Here is a 15,342-nt window from a genome sequence, read left to right on the forward strand (position 1 = left end):
TGATATGGCTCCTCTCTTGGTATCCTTCCCATCTTTTTATGAGTAAATTGATTTCAATTTTAGAATATTATTTACCAAACAAAATGTCAACGATGGAGTTTATTTGGAAAATTTATAATGACTGGGCAAAGACATGCAGTGCAAAAATGCTTATTCAAATTTTGCAAACAAGTCTCAACCATTGAAAGCGATTTATAAGTTTGGAAGTGGTTGAAGTCCTTACAAATATTGAGAAAAATATAGATTGGTGATGGAACATATATGAAGTTTGCATTTTTTGGGTTTTTTTTTTAATATGGGACTCGTTGAGAGAATTCGCCATATGAATGTAAAAAACTTTACAACCAATTAAAAGTTGAAGCCTCATAGCTTTCTATCTTAAGAAATCACGATGAATAAAATGTAATTAAAGCATTATCTTCAACATGTAAAAATGACTAATAAACAAGGAGGTCAAACTCACATTGCAGCAAACAAATGCAAAATGAAATTAACTCCTATAAACCCTTGAGGTGCACTTTGTAACCACTTACAAGGGTGTCACTCACAACATGAAATGTGCAAATCAAGGAAAACACAAATCTTATCAACATATGTGCAACTAACTATTGGAAATATGACTATCCAACCATGATAACAATTGTTTGTCATATTGGCTACATTCAAAAGATTCATAGAGTGGAATGATAACAACACAAGATATGAAGTAATGAAATTGTTGATATATAGTCTAAGATATGGAATTATTGATTTACGATCTAAGCTATAATAATCTTGTAGCAAGGGCTTACAAAAAAAAGGGCCTCAAGCTTCAATCATAATGAACCACATACAAATCAATGTAGAAACTTCAATTACAATATTTTGAGTTGATATACAACATAATGTTCTTATATTTTCAATTTTCGCAACTACTATCAAACTCTCATTGGCTACCTTTATAAGGTTAACTAGTCTTTGCCATAGGATTAATGCTAATTATATAGCAAGTGCAAGCAAGTGGGATCATTTGAGTTAATGTTAATGTACTTGGAAACATGTATAGGGATCTACCTTACATGAATGTAATGAATTAAATCATTAAAACTTAGTGCATGTATTCAAATGTTGGTGTGAAGTTCAAATATTTGGTGCATGATTCAATTGAATTCTTTTAAAGAAATTTGACAAGTAATATAATTGATTGAGAACCAAAACACTTGGAAATTATGGGGCATGCTACAATATGACATGACAAAGCTTTGATATCAATTTAGAGGCTTGAGATCAATATTTAGGGCCACGTAATGGAAATATCACCTAGAATGTACTAAAATGGTGTTTGGACCTAGAATGTGCCTTTGTTGTGTGTTGATTTTTGTGTTAAGAATACAATAATTGAAACGTTTTTGGAAATTTGCAAAACAACAAACTAACTTTATTGCAAGATTGCTCTTACACCTTTGGTAATCCTCATTAGATACCTTTGGTAACTAAAAATTGAGGCTTTCACTTTGGGATGATTGGAGGAAAACCAAAACAGTTCACCTTAGTTGTAAATATCCATGTCAAGTCTTAAATTGACCTTCCCTTTCATTTCACCAAATATTCCTCATATTTCTTATTCCTTGCACTCTTTCCAACCATCTTGTCTACTATGAAAGGAAGCTAAGTGTAGAATAACACTTCTAAATGCAAAATCTAATAGGAAAATGAATGCAAAAAATTCTTACGAATCCTTATATCAATTACAAATTTAGATGCACAAAGGCAAAGTAGTTCAAACACAAACACATAAAAAATTGAAAACTAGATTACGTGGAAAAACCCTTTTGGGAAAAAACCCACAATTTAAAACATAGATCTCAATTGTATTATCAATAACAACACTTACAATACAATCCACATTACTTGCTTAAATCAACTAGCCATAAATATAAACTACCAAATATTAACTCCTCTTGACCTGCAAGTTCTAACTTAGTAGTTTCCATATCCTGGTAGGAGTTATCTAAACAAATGTGGACACTTGGCACCCAAGCACACCTTTGAGAGGTTTTTAAAAACTCCTTTATCCAAATGAGTGCCAAAGTGACAAGTGGCACAATTTCATGCTCTACACTCACATGTAGGAAGTTAACACTTAATTGGGTCCCACAAAGAGACATAGCAACTTAGAATATGCAACATGGGATTAAATAAATCAATTAAATAAATGCTAGGACTCTCAAAGGTTAAGGCACCTTAATCTGGACAACATTCTCCCACTTGTCAAAGACCTGCAAGAGTCAAAACTTTGTGATCTGCTCAAGACCCCAAGACCCATAGAACTGACACACCATTTTAACTTCTCAATGCTCACTAGCTTTGTCAATGCATAAGCAACATTCACCAAGGGTCGACCTTTTCCATCTTCACCTTTTCATTTGCCACCATATCACGAACACATATCAATGTAATTTTTTTTTTGGCCTGTAAAGTAGGATTCTTCCCTAAACAAATGACACTCTAGCTATCACAACAGCTAGTAATCTATCAATATCAAGACACAATCTCTTAAACCAAATGGCTTCTTTGCAAGCATGGATAGCTGCCATGTACTCTGCTGCTGTGGTGGACAAAGCGACTACAGCTTGCTGCTTACTCATCCAGCTAATAGCACCACCAAACATCATGAAAACATATCCACACCTACTAACCTCAAATTACCTCATTAATCCTCATCAAAATTCAATTTCCAAAAACTGCTTTGAGGCTTCAGCCATTTAGCCTTCTTGCGTTCAGCTTCCTTGTTTCTTATCTATGGCGAGACAGGTCTTAAAAAAATTTCCAATATATCTTTAAAATAATTGCTGATATTGGTCAACTTTGAGGGTATGCTCATTGCCATATGTAAATGAATTCATTACATAATCCAAAAATCCAGGACAGACACATATAAAGCTTTCCTATTTGGTAGAGCTGTTGGCTAAAAAGATACATATATATAGATATATAAAGTCTAGAAAAACAAAGGCTACAGTAGGTAAGTAAATATGAGGAATACCCTAATTCCAGCTTTTCTTGTGTTTGCACTCGGTGTCTCTCTATGTTCAATCCCATCACTGCTTGAATTGTCAAGTCTTAAGTTTACAATAATAATTCTGCAGAATGACAATTATAATCTGTAAAAAGCCTTTTCCCAATCTCTTATCTGAGAATAGTTGTAGGGTTGATAATTCTCTAATGAATGGATAACAGGATGGTTCTGGTTTGGTCTCTTGAGTAAGAACACCCATTCACAAATAAACAATTATAGGTTCCATTTCGATAAATTATCTTTTGGGTCACCCTTAAACATGGCAAATATCCGGAGATACAATTATAATGTATAGCAATGGAAGTTGAAAGTGGCTACCTTGTTACAGAGCCCCCAATGGTCATATATATATATATATATAGCTTGCTGAAGTCTCAATATTGGCCCTTTTTTTAAATCCATATGCACTTATACAGATTTATAATCACACTTCAGATCAACAAAATGCTTGCGATACCTTGAGCATTGCAGCCATTGAAATCTCTACTCGTATCCTTCAACAACTGTTGTATCCCTATCAAATCCCTACCGCAATTAACATTTTTAAGACCCACCATCAATTCTTATGCAAACAAAATAGAATTCCATGAAAGGATTACCTAATCTGTATCATCTCAAAAGAAAATAGAAAGTGATATATTTGATTCAATCAAAACATGCAAGGTTTAAACAGATGAGCAAAAGCATTTGTTAGATGGAGAAATAATACTCATATTAATGACATGAAAGTCTTCAGGGGTGTTAAGAAACTCCACCTGCATGAACAGTGGATCCAAACCAAACCCACAATAAGAAAACTCCACGATGACCCAAAATCAAAATCTCACTCTTCACTTTTTAACATCCCTGGAATGAATAACATGATGAATTTACATCCACTTCTAATTTTTGGGGGCCAGTTTGTCTCTGTTAGTATCTGTGTTCGGCATTCACAAAGAAACATGTCATGCAGAAGGCAATGGTGCATGTAATATTGTATTTTTGCCTCCTTACCAATTTAATTGTTCTTCAGAGCTCAGGGAACATACTATTTTGGGAAGCATTTTTCAGTATTAGTTTTGTCTGCATTATGCAAGAGTGACGCTAGTTTATTTTGAGTGTTCTTGTCTTCTGCTACATGTGTCTTTACAAGCATTTGCCACAAACAGATACAAATTACTGTCTCTACATATATGTTCTATAGATTTTTTCTACTCATGTTAAGATAAGCACGGGAAGGGCATGGAAGAAATATGCATACTCACGTTTGTATCTTTTAGTTTTAGAGAAAAATAGTGAAGGCATTAAAGGAAACTTAGATTAGGTGGATAAAGCTTGTTCGATTCAATATTTATTTTGATTTTATGTTATTAGGATTTAAATTTTTTTTAGGATGTTTTAGTTTTATTTATATTCATTGTGGAAGTTTAAGATTTATTTATTTATTTTAAGGTGGTCTAGTGTTTTTAAAAAAATACCGTCTATATCCTTTCTTTCAAACATTAATGTTAAAGTGGTAGGAATTGGATTGAGCTATGACATTACTTAGGAAGAAATGTGTGTTGTATGTCTTGTATAATGTTAATAATGTAAAAAAATATATTTAATTGTAATGCATTTTAGAGATGTGTATATCACGTGGATTAAGCATTTTTGGGGCCACTTGCATGTTGTATGTGATATTATGATAAATAATTTATGTGGGTGTCACATTGAAAAACATTTATTATTGGAAAATCTTAGCACCAAATATTTGATTTGGGGGTCATGGTTTTGAGACACATGGTTTATGTAATACAACTAAGTGGTTTATAAAAACAAGCCCACTAGTAATTATTGAAATTGTCTTATGTAACCTTTGACTTGTTGACTAAGATTAAATTGAGAATCCCTTGTAAGTTGCATCCGTGAGTATTGGAAACATGGATTGGGATATGTGGCTACAATTTTCTCATTTGCTTGTTCACATGGAGAAATTCAACTAGGATGTTTGATACTTTAGAAGCTTTGGATGGAGACTTTGTAAATGTATTATAATCATTCTCTGTGAAATAATACATTGAGTTATGTGGGTAGTTTTGGAGGTTAGGTTTACTCTTTTAAAATTTTTTCGAGATTACATTTGGTGTTCTTGATGGTATGTTTGTTATTATTTTGTATTGTGAATTTTGAATACTTGTTTTGCATATTTTTCTCTTATAAGCGTTATGTGAAAATGGTTATTACTGTTGTAATTTTTCTTTCATTTGGTATTAGAGCTTGGTTGTCAAGTTGTAAGAGATGTCGTTTCCCTAACTGTTAACCCTTAGTGTGAGTGAAATCTTGTACACGGTTGAATCTATGGTTTTACAATAAAAGAGAATGTAATATTCCAAGACATTTTCTTTTATCTTTGGAAATGTTTGATAATATGTCAATTGATAAAGCACTATGGTATTTCCAAAAGTGTTTGACAATATTCAACAAAATTGCACTATTTAATGTACTTAGTAAGATATTACAAGTATGATAATTAATCTTCACAAATGAACAAGCAAGTTGCTGTGTAATAATGATATAATTACTAATATGTAATGTTTAAGCTACAAATCTGGTATTGATATACATCTATTAACAATGATAGTAGCAACTTGAATTGCTCATATAATACTAGTCTATGAGCTAAAAATAGAGCATGTATAATCTTGAACCAAGTTAAATAAATAGGCTCACCCCACAATAGTCGTTGAATACACGAGTACTGGGGGAGGTGGGGGGGGGGGGGGGGGCGCTGAATAAGTACTTGAATTTCTTCAATTAGATCAATAATTCATCATATGTAATTATCTAACTACAAGAAGGGAAAACACAAAAGCACACAATCATAACACTAGATTTACGAGGAAAACCCAACAAGGGAAAAACCATAGTAAGAAAACTATTTGGATCTACTTTCCAAATCCAGCCTCACAATAATATAAAATAGGATTATAACTTTGTTTTAGAGTATCAACCCAAGGAAGCAACAACTCCTTGAAATACATTTTTTAGTACAAAAAGAATGATGGATTCTGATGGCTCTATTCCACTGGTTAGTCAACAATATTTCTGCTTTGCATCATTAGTTGCTTCAAGTTCACTGCCTTCCACATTCACACATTTTCATCCTCTACAACACACCTTTTTTGAACTATATATATATATATATATATATATATATAGAGAGAGAGAGAGAGAGAGAGAGAGAGAGAGAGAGAGAGAGAGAGAGAGAGAGAGAGAGAGAGAGAGAGAGAGAGAGAGAGAGAGAGAGAGAGAGAGAGATCAATTAGGTCAACTTCAAGATAATGTGTAGATGAGACATATTTTTTTACCAACTGACCACATGATATACCCTTTACAAGTTTCTAGAACATTAATTAGGTCATCTATAAATGAAACATGTAGTGCTTTACCAGTCGGCCATAAAACACATATGCGAAGAGAGATAACACATTTTGGTTCAAAACAAGGTTCAACTGGGCCCAAAAAAAAATCTCATTACAACCTCTCAAAATGGCGAATGAACACAAAGAAACATGGCACAAGTATGAAAACTATGTTTTGATGGCCTATTAGTTATTAGTTACATAAGGTAATCAACACTAAGCTACTTGCAGTGCCAAAATCATGGAGAAAATTCATGTGCTTCAAACCTTGAGCACATATGAGTTATTTGGAGAGTCCACATGGCTCATATATTAGAAATGCACAATCTTCTACTGGTGCAAGTACATAACCACTTGTACAAGTGAAGACAAAGTATACCAATTTGACTGTATCACCATGACACTTTGAAGGCTAAACTTGTGGTACACTAAATTATCTGAAACTTGAATAGAACATACCTTAGAAATCTCTAATCATGTCCTCAAAATCACTTGACCATATCATTCAATGTGGTAGAATGCAGAGCATTCCAACTTGTCCTCTGAGACCCTTTACACTGTCTTAGTATAGTTCGATACATTGTCATCTCTAACTTTCATTGCAGAAGCGATTTTGAATTGAAACTTGGATATAATATCTTTTCAACTCTGTGAACTTAAATTTTGTGCCACAAAAAAATATCTTGCTATACGAAAGATTGCATCCACCAAATTTATTGCGTCTCTGCCTTAGAAGATAAATTGATAATGCCTTAGTCGGATCTTTTGTAACTTACCACTATGTGCGATACACCAAACTGCTGAGATATTACTGTAGAAGTCTTGAAAACATATAAATACATGTGTACCAATATCTGCAACTTACTCATACGTTAGAACAATACTCAGCAAAATAATAACTCATCAAAGAGGATACTCAATATGAAATTAACTTCAGAAGATAAGGTACGACTCAGTACCAAGATATTATTATAGTTCTTCAATGTAGCTCTTCAACAAGGATAACATACAAAAGCATGTAGAATACCATAGGTTGACATCAATGACAACATACTTACACCACATCTACAACAATCTCCCCATTTGTCATTGATAGCAACATTTACAAGATGAACACTTTATCCCCCTTTGACATCAAGGGAAAAGGGTAAGGGGTCTTCATTTGAATTTGCAACAAAAACATGCTCCCCCTATTAATATCAACCCACTACCTACTCCCCCCGAGAGGTAGCCTTGGTTACCTCAAAATTGATGTAGCAAAAGGTTCTTCAAGTGCCTTAGGATATACACCAATAATATGTACACAGTGCCTTGACAAAATCCAAAATTGCACTACTTAACACACTCTTATTCTTCGCATATCTACATGATATCATAAATGTCTTATTTGCAACAATAATCCTTCTATTTACTTGGAAGGCAATTTTTTTTTTGTATATTACCTTTATCTAGGCAAGAGTAGTATCCCAATGTACCTTCGTAGAGGACAAGATGTGTATTTGACATTCAAACTGAAGATACAACTCTCTCGCTTCCTCATAGTAGTTGACACCTTCATCTTTTGAACAACATTTTTTGCATCAGTTAGGATGCCAGTCAAGGAAGCTAGCTGGTGCAGTCACAGTGAGGAGGATCCTCAATGAGGACAATCTGGACTGTGCAACAATTATGAAACAACACTAAGCAACACAAGAGAGAGAGATAATGCCAGATCAGGCATGGATCATATTATTAAATCAATTACAACTGTCGACAATATGCGGACTTACATGCAGGCGAAATGCCTTATTACAAAATTACATCCATATGCATCAATCCAGAATCATTCATCGGATCTTAATGAAAATCTAATGATCCTACTATCAACTACTACCATCCTAAGATCAGATACAACAATATATAGCATCTGGAAACATCCGGGCTGACCAAGAAAGATCTCATTCCCCAAGGCGGGAAAATGAAACGTGCAAATAGGTCGGCCCCAAAATATGAAATGAGATCCTCTAGAAAAGAATCCCCATGAAGCGCGGACCAATAGGAAGGTCGGCCAAGCATTGAAGATCATCGAATAAGGGACCAACCGACTCCACACGTGAAGGAATTGCTCTGCAAGACTCGGGAATGCCAACTAGCCGTTAAACTCAAACAGGTCCAGAAACAGAAAATTTCTAGCCAATCCAGTAGCGATAACTTGTCGGAAAGAGATCCAAACGAGATGCAGTTCGGGAACAAGGTAGAAGAAATGGAATGCAATCCAAATCTAGCTCCACATAAGAAATGATCAAAGCCAAGGAATCCGGTGAAATCTCAGAAACTGAACTATTGAAATGAACAAAGGACAAAACTGAAAATGAAATATTTTTTGGTAGATGCAAGATTGCCAAGAACTGGGGATGCTCCTGCAACAGACATCTGAGGTTAATGAAAAGCGAGTCCCTCACTTTGATGGGTCTAAAGGAAAACCAATACGGTCCACCTCAGTCTGAGAAATCCAAGAAGAATCTTTAACTAGTCAATCTTTCCACTTCACAAGATATTCTTTGTTTTGTCTGCTATGTGTGCTCTTACTGACTCTGCTGTCAGAAATCTCTTGAATCTCATCTGATTTCTTCTCAAGGAACTACTTCTCCAAATTTGGTTCACTATCATCACAAGGTTCGATTTCATGATACTGATAAAGATCTGCAATGTTGAATATAGGTGATATGTCCAAGGTATCTGGTAGCTCCACCTCATATGCATTACCCGAATCAAATGTCCTCAAGATCTTACAAGGTCCAAACTTCTTCATCTTCAGCTTATTATAAGTTCCAACTACAAACCTCCCTTTTCTCAAATACACCATCACTTTATCTCCGACCTCAAATACCTTATGTCTCCTTTTCTCATCTACCTTCTCCTTATACTTTTGATTCATATCCTCCAAATGCCATTTCACTTGACTATGCAACAACTTCATATGATCTGCAAATGCTTCTGCTTCAACACTCCTTTTTCCTTCATGATTGATATCTCTCAATTCTGATACTCCTTTAGGATTCACTCCGATAATGATCTCAAATGGCGTCTTTCCTGTACTCCGGTTCACTGAATTATTGTATGCAAATTCTTCTTGTGTAAGGATCAAATCCCAACTTCCGAGATTATCTCCAATCAAACATCTCAACAAATTTCCCAAACTCCTATTCACTACCTCTGCTTGTCCATTTGTTTGTGGGTGACATGTAGAACTGAACTTCAAATTTGTCTTCATTTTCTTCCAAAGTGTCCTCCAAAAGTAACCAACAAACTTAGTGTCTCTATCTGAAACAATACTCCTAGGTAACCCATGTAATCTCACAACTTCCTTGAAAAATAGGTCTGCTACATGTACGACATCAGTTGTTTTCTTACAAGGTATGAAATGTGCCATCTTTGAAAATCTATCCATTACCACAAATATATAATCATGTCCTCTTTGAGTCTTAGGTAACTTGTAATCTATCCAGTATGAAATCCATGCTCAAGTCTTTTGAAGGTTTCTCTGGTACTGTCAAAAGTTTATACAATCCCACATTCTGACTACTTCCTTTTGCAACTTGACAAATTCTACAACTCTGAACAAATTTTCTTACATCCTTATGAATCTGAGGCCAAAAGTAATTTTCACTCACCAAAGCCACTGTCTTATCAATACCAAAATGTCCTGCTAATCCTCCACTGTGCTTTTCTTTAATCAGATAGTCTCTCATAGAACTTCGGGGTATACACAACCGACTTCCTCTAAACAACATTTCAACTTGAAGGAAATAATCCAACCATCTACTCTGGTATGTCACAACAGGTTCTTTACAAGCTCTAAGGTTCTGCAAAATCCGGGTCTTCCTTATATAGGGTCTTTAATTCATCAAATCCCAATACTTCAACTCTCATCTCTGCCATCAAATTCCTTCTTCTACTCAAGGCATCGACAACCTTATTTGACTTCCCACTTCGGTGTTTGAAAACAAAAGTGTAACTCTACATAAACTCAACCCATCTCACATGTCTTTGATTCAACTAACTTTGACTGCTCAAATACTGCAATGCTTGATGATCCGTATACAACACAAACTTCTTAGGAAACAAGTAATGTCTCCACTTCTTCAGGGCTTGAATTATGGCATAAAATTCTTGATCGCACATTGAATATCTTCTCCATGCATCATTCAATTTTTCACTGAAATAAGCAACAAGTCTTCCTTCCTGGGTTAACATTGCTCCTATCGCACTTCCACTTGCATCACAATCTACTTGAAATACCTTGTTGAAATATGGTAAGGCTAACACATGCTGTTCTGTCACTTTCTTCTTGAACAATTCAAAACTTCTATTTGCTCCAAAGGTCCACCTAAAATTTTTCCGGTCTCCTCTCATTGTCTCAGTCATAGGGCTGCAAATAGCACTGAAATTTCTAATGAACTTCCGGTAGAAACTAGCCAGCCCATGAAATGATCTTACCTCTCCAATACTCTCTAGTGTAGGCTATTCAACAATTTCTCTCACTTTGTCAGGGTCCATCTTCAATCATTCCGTAGATATCACAAAGCCCAAATGCACAAGTTCCTCCTTCATGAAACTACACTTCTTCAGATTTATCAACAACTTCTCTTCTCTCAACTTCTGCAAAACTTGTCTCACATGCAACAAATGCTCCTCTTTTGTCTTACTGAAAATCAAGATGTCATCTAAATACACAATCACAAACTTACCCTAGAATTTCTTTAATACCTCATTCATCAACCTCATGAGATTACTCGGTGGGTTAGTCAATCCAAAAGGCTTTACCAACCACTCATACAATCCTTCATTTGTCTTAAATGTTGTATTCCATTCGTCTCCTTCTCTGATTCTAATTCAATGATATCCACTCTTCAAATCTATCTTCGTAAAATATCTGGTTCCACTTAGACAGTCCATTATGTCATCCATCCTAGGCAAAGGAAATCGGTACTTCATTGTAATTCGGTTTATGGTTCTATAATCGGTACACATCCTCCATTCTCCATCCTTCTTAGCTGCCAACACAATAGGTACTGCACAAGGGCTCAAACTTTCTCTAATCAAACCTTTCCTCAGCAACGCCTACACTTGTCTATTCAACTCTTCATTTTCTATCGATGTCATTCGATGTGCTACCTTGTTAGGTAAACTAGCTCTAGGAATCAAATCCATGCAATGACTGATGCTTCTCACAGGGAGTAATCCATCAGGTACATTATTTGAAATGATGTCTTCATACTCTGTCAGCAACTCCTTTATCTCCTCTAGTTGTCCTTCCTTCGGTTTCCAATCAGACTCCTTAGGAATCAATGCATAACACACATTCTCACTTCTCAAACCATCCAGAAATTTCCTTCCATCAACCAAATAGATTCTAACATTCGTGCAAATCTCACTCTTTAGTGGTTCCTCCAAAGGCAACAAAGTTTGCTTCATCCCATTTGCAATAATAGTGTATATATTCTTTCTCCCATCATGCATAGCTTGTCTATCATACTGCCAAGGCCTTCCTAACAAAATATGACATACATCCATAGGCATAATATCACATAGAACTTCATCATGGTATGCTCAGATTTTTAATTTAACCAAACATTGTTCACTTACCAATACCTTGTGATCATCCCAAATCCATGATATCTAGTAGGGTTTAGGGTGCTTCAACCTTTGCAACTTCAACTTGTTCACCATCTCCTCCAAGGCTAAATTATTTGAACTTCCACTATCTATTATGACTTTACAACACTTACCTTCCACCTTACACCTTGTTTGAAACAAATTCTTCCTCTGCAGCGGTTCATGATCTATCTTATTCTGACATAGGTTTCTCTTTATCATCAAAGTTTCTCCATCTTCCGGTCCGTTCAGAGATCTGGTAGGTTCTTCCTCAACAAAAGCAGTTCTTCCATCATTCGTAGTCCTCTTATTTGAATTTCCTTGTCTACATTCAAAAGCTCGATGTCCTTCTCTACCACATTTAAAACAAGTTTCGATAAATTTCCTCTTCTCATCTCTCTTGAAACCCTCATTCCGGTAGTAATTCCTATCATCTCTCTGGTATGAATTGTCATCACCTTTGTCTTCTGTCTTTCCTTTGTTCTTCTGTGCGAAAGATATTCCACCTCCGATAAAGGTTATGCCTCTCTAAAATCTTCCACCTCTTCCTCTCTGTTTTTGCTCATGTCCCTTATTCAACCTCTCTTTAGCTTTCGGGGCATATTGATAGGCCACTTCCACACTCTGCAACTTCACCAAACTGATCTCATATTGTATAGACATCTGCAACCCATTAACATACCTAGCAATATGTTCAAATTCATCCTCCTAATGTCTAGATCTGATGTTCAACTTGTAGAACTCTTCAGTATACTCCTTCACGTTGGATTCTTTCTGTTTTAGATTCTGCAACTCCTGGAACAAACTAACATGGTAATCTGCTTGTAAAAACCTTGCCTTCAACTTACTCACCATTCTATCCCAAGATTTGATTTTCTCTTTTCCTCTCCTTTGTCTATCAGTCTGTAAATGTTCCCACCACAGTGATGCATGTCCTTTCAACTTAGTGCAAGCAAATTTCACCTTCTTCTCTTCACTGGTACCCTCAAAATCAAAGTATTTCTCCATTTCGGTAATCCAATCTATCAACTCATCCAAATCCAACTTACCACTATACTCCAGTGGGTTAAAATGTGGTTTACTGTTCACACTAGTCAAAGCTCTTATCAACCTCTCATCATCTTGTGCCAATTCCGACTGACCTCCATTTTTCGGTTCATCATTATGCTCTTCTTCATCATCACTCACATCTTCAATATGTGGACCTCTTCTTTGGGCCATTTCAACAACTTCCAAGCGAGTCACAATCTGTCTCAACATATCCATCACCGTCGGGTCTGCATCTCTCCGAGCTCCACCTCTCATATTTCCTCTTCGCGCCATTGAAGCAAGTCCTCTGCAGCTGTAGGTTGAATCCACAATCCACCACCCTACAACAAAATCAATAGGACATAACCTTCACTTTGATACCACTTGGTGTAGTCACGGTGAGGAGGATCCTCAATGAGGACAATCTGGATCGTGCAACAATTATGAAACAACACTAAGCAAAACAAGAGAGAGAGAGAGAGAATGCCAGATTTGGCGTGGATCACATTATTAAATCAATTACAACTATCGACAACATGCGGGCTTACATGTAGGTGACATGCCTTATTACAAAATTACATCCATATGTATCAATCTAGAAACACTCATCAGATCTAAATGACAATCTAATGATCCTGCTATCAACTACTACCATCCTAAGATTAGATACAACAATATATAGCATCCAGAAACATCTGGGTCGACCAAGAAAGATCTCATTCCCGAAGGTGGGAAAATGAAATGTGCAAATAGGTCGGCCCCAAAATATGAAATGAGATCCCCCAGAAAAGAATCACCATGAAGTGCAGACCAACAGGAAGCTTGACCAAGCATCGAAGATCATCGAACAAGGGACCAAATGGATCCACACATCAAGGAATTTCTTCATAAGACTCGAGAACGCCAACTAGCCGTTAAGCTCAAACAGGTCTCGAAATAGAAAATTGCTAGCCAATCCAGTAGTGATAACTTTCCAGAAAGAGATCCAAACGAGATGCGGTTCAGGAACAAGATAGAAGAAATGGAATGCAAGCCAAATCTAGCTCAACACAAGAAATTATTAAAGCCAAGGAATCCGGTGAAATCTCAGAAACTGAACTACTAAAATGAACAAAGGACAAAACTGAAAATGAAATATTTTTGGTTGATACAAGATTGCCAAGAACTGGGGATGCTCGTGCAACACTAGCCTAATACTCACAACTTCCCTTAGCCTATCAATTTCACCTTTGATATGCTCTCTTTGGTCTAGAAACTTCTACAACTAAGAGTGTAATTTTTCTATTTGTGCCTTTGTGGCACCATCTTTATCCTTCACCAAATCATAGATTTTGTCCATTTGAGTTTTTTGTGACTAAATAGAGTCCACTTGATCCTTTATGCTCTTTGTAGATACTGACCATGTCAAACAAAATTGATATAATGCAGTGGCATCATCTAATTTTTTTTAATGCTTTTTATATTTTCTTGCAGAATATTATTTGTCTTAGCACATCTATTAGATAATTTCTTTATTTCCATTTGTTTTACCTGCTTCTTTAGATAAGATGAGTGAGTTTTGAAGAAATCTAACATAAGCTTCATTTGTTGAGTAGGAGGCAGAGATGGATCTCCTTTTGCTTCAGGCAATTCCTCTTGAATTATGTTTATTGCTTCTTCTAAAAGTTCAACACCCTCAACATGTTTATGAAAAATATCCTTGAATGAAATATATCTCCCAGTTACAATCTGTTGAGGGGAGATATACTGGATATATCAACTTGTCCATGATGTGTTGGAAACTGTAATAGTCGCGGATTGACCACATGTTAAAATTGCATTTGTTGCATCAAGATTTCTTTAACTATGTTTGTAGGGGGGGTAGAGGAAGATGTTTCTTGTATTTTTTCAGAGCTTTCCTCTATGCTCAAATTTATTTTCTCCTTTTTCTCATCAAGCATACCCTGTTGGATTGTTCTTTTCAAAGGAGATGCAATTCCCTTGACTTGTGCATCATGCTCTTTATGCTTTGTATTCTTTGATGAGCGAACATTAGGAGATGCAGTTTCTACATCTTGTGCAGTATGTTCTTCTTGATGATCAATGACATCAAAGGGAGCATACATGATTGTTCCTCATTATCTTTCATTTCATCAAGAATTTTATTTGTCACATCTTATGTTTCTTTCTGTATTTTGTCCCCTCCTCCTTCTCCATTCTCATGAAGACATTCATTATTTTCTTTTTCTTAAGTTC

The sequence above is a fragment of the Cryptomeria japonica genome, chromosome 1, assembly GCF_030272615.1.
Source record: "Cryptomeria japonica chromosome 1, Sugi_1.0, whole genome shotgun sequence".
In the NCBI taxonomy this organism is placed as follows: domain Eukaryota; kingdom Viridiplantae; phylum Streptophyta; class Pinopsida; order Cupressales; family Cupressaceae; genus Cryptomeria; species Cryptomeria japonica.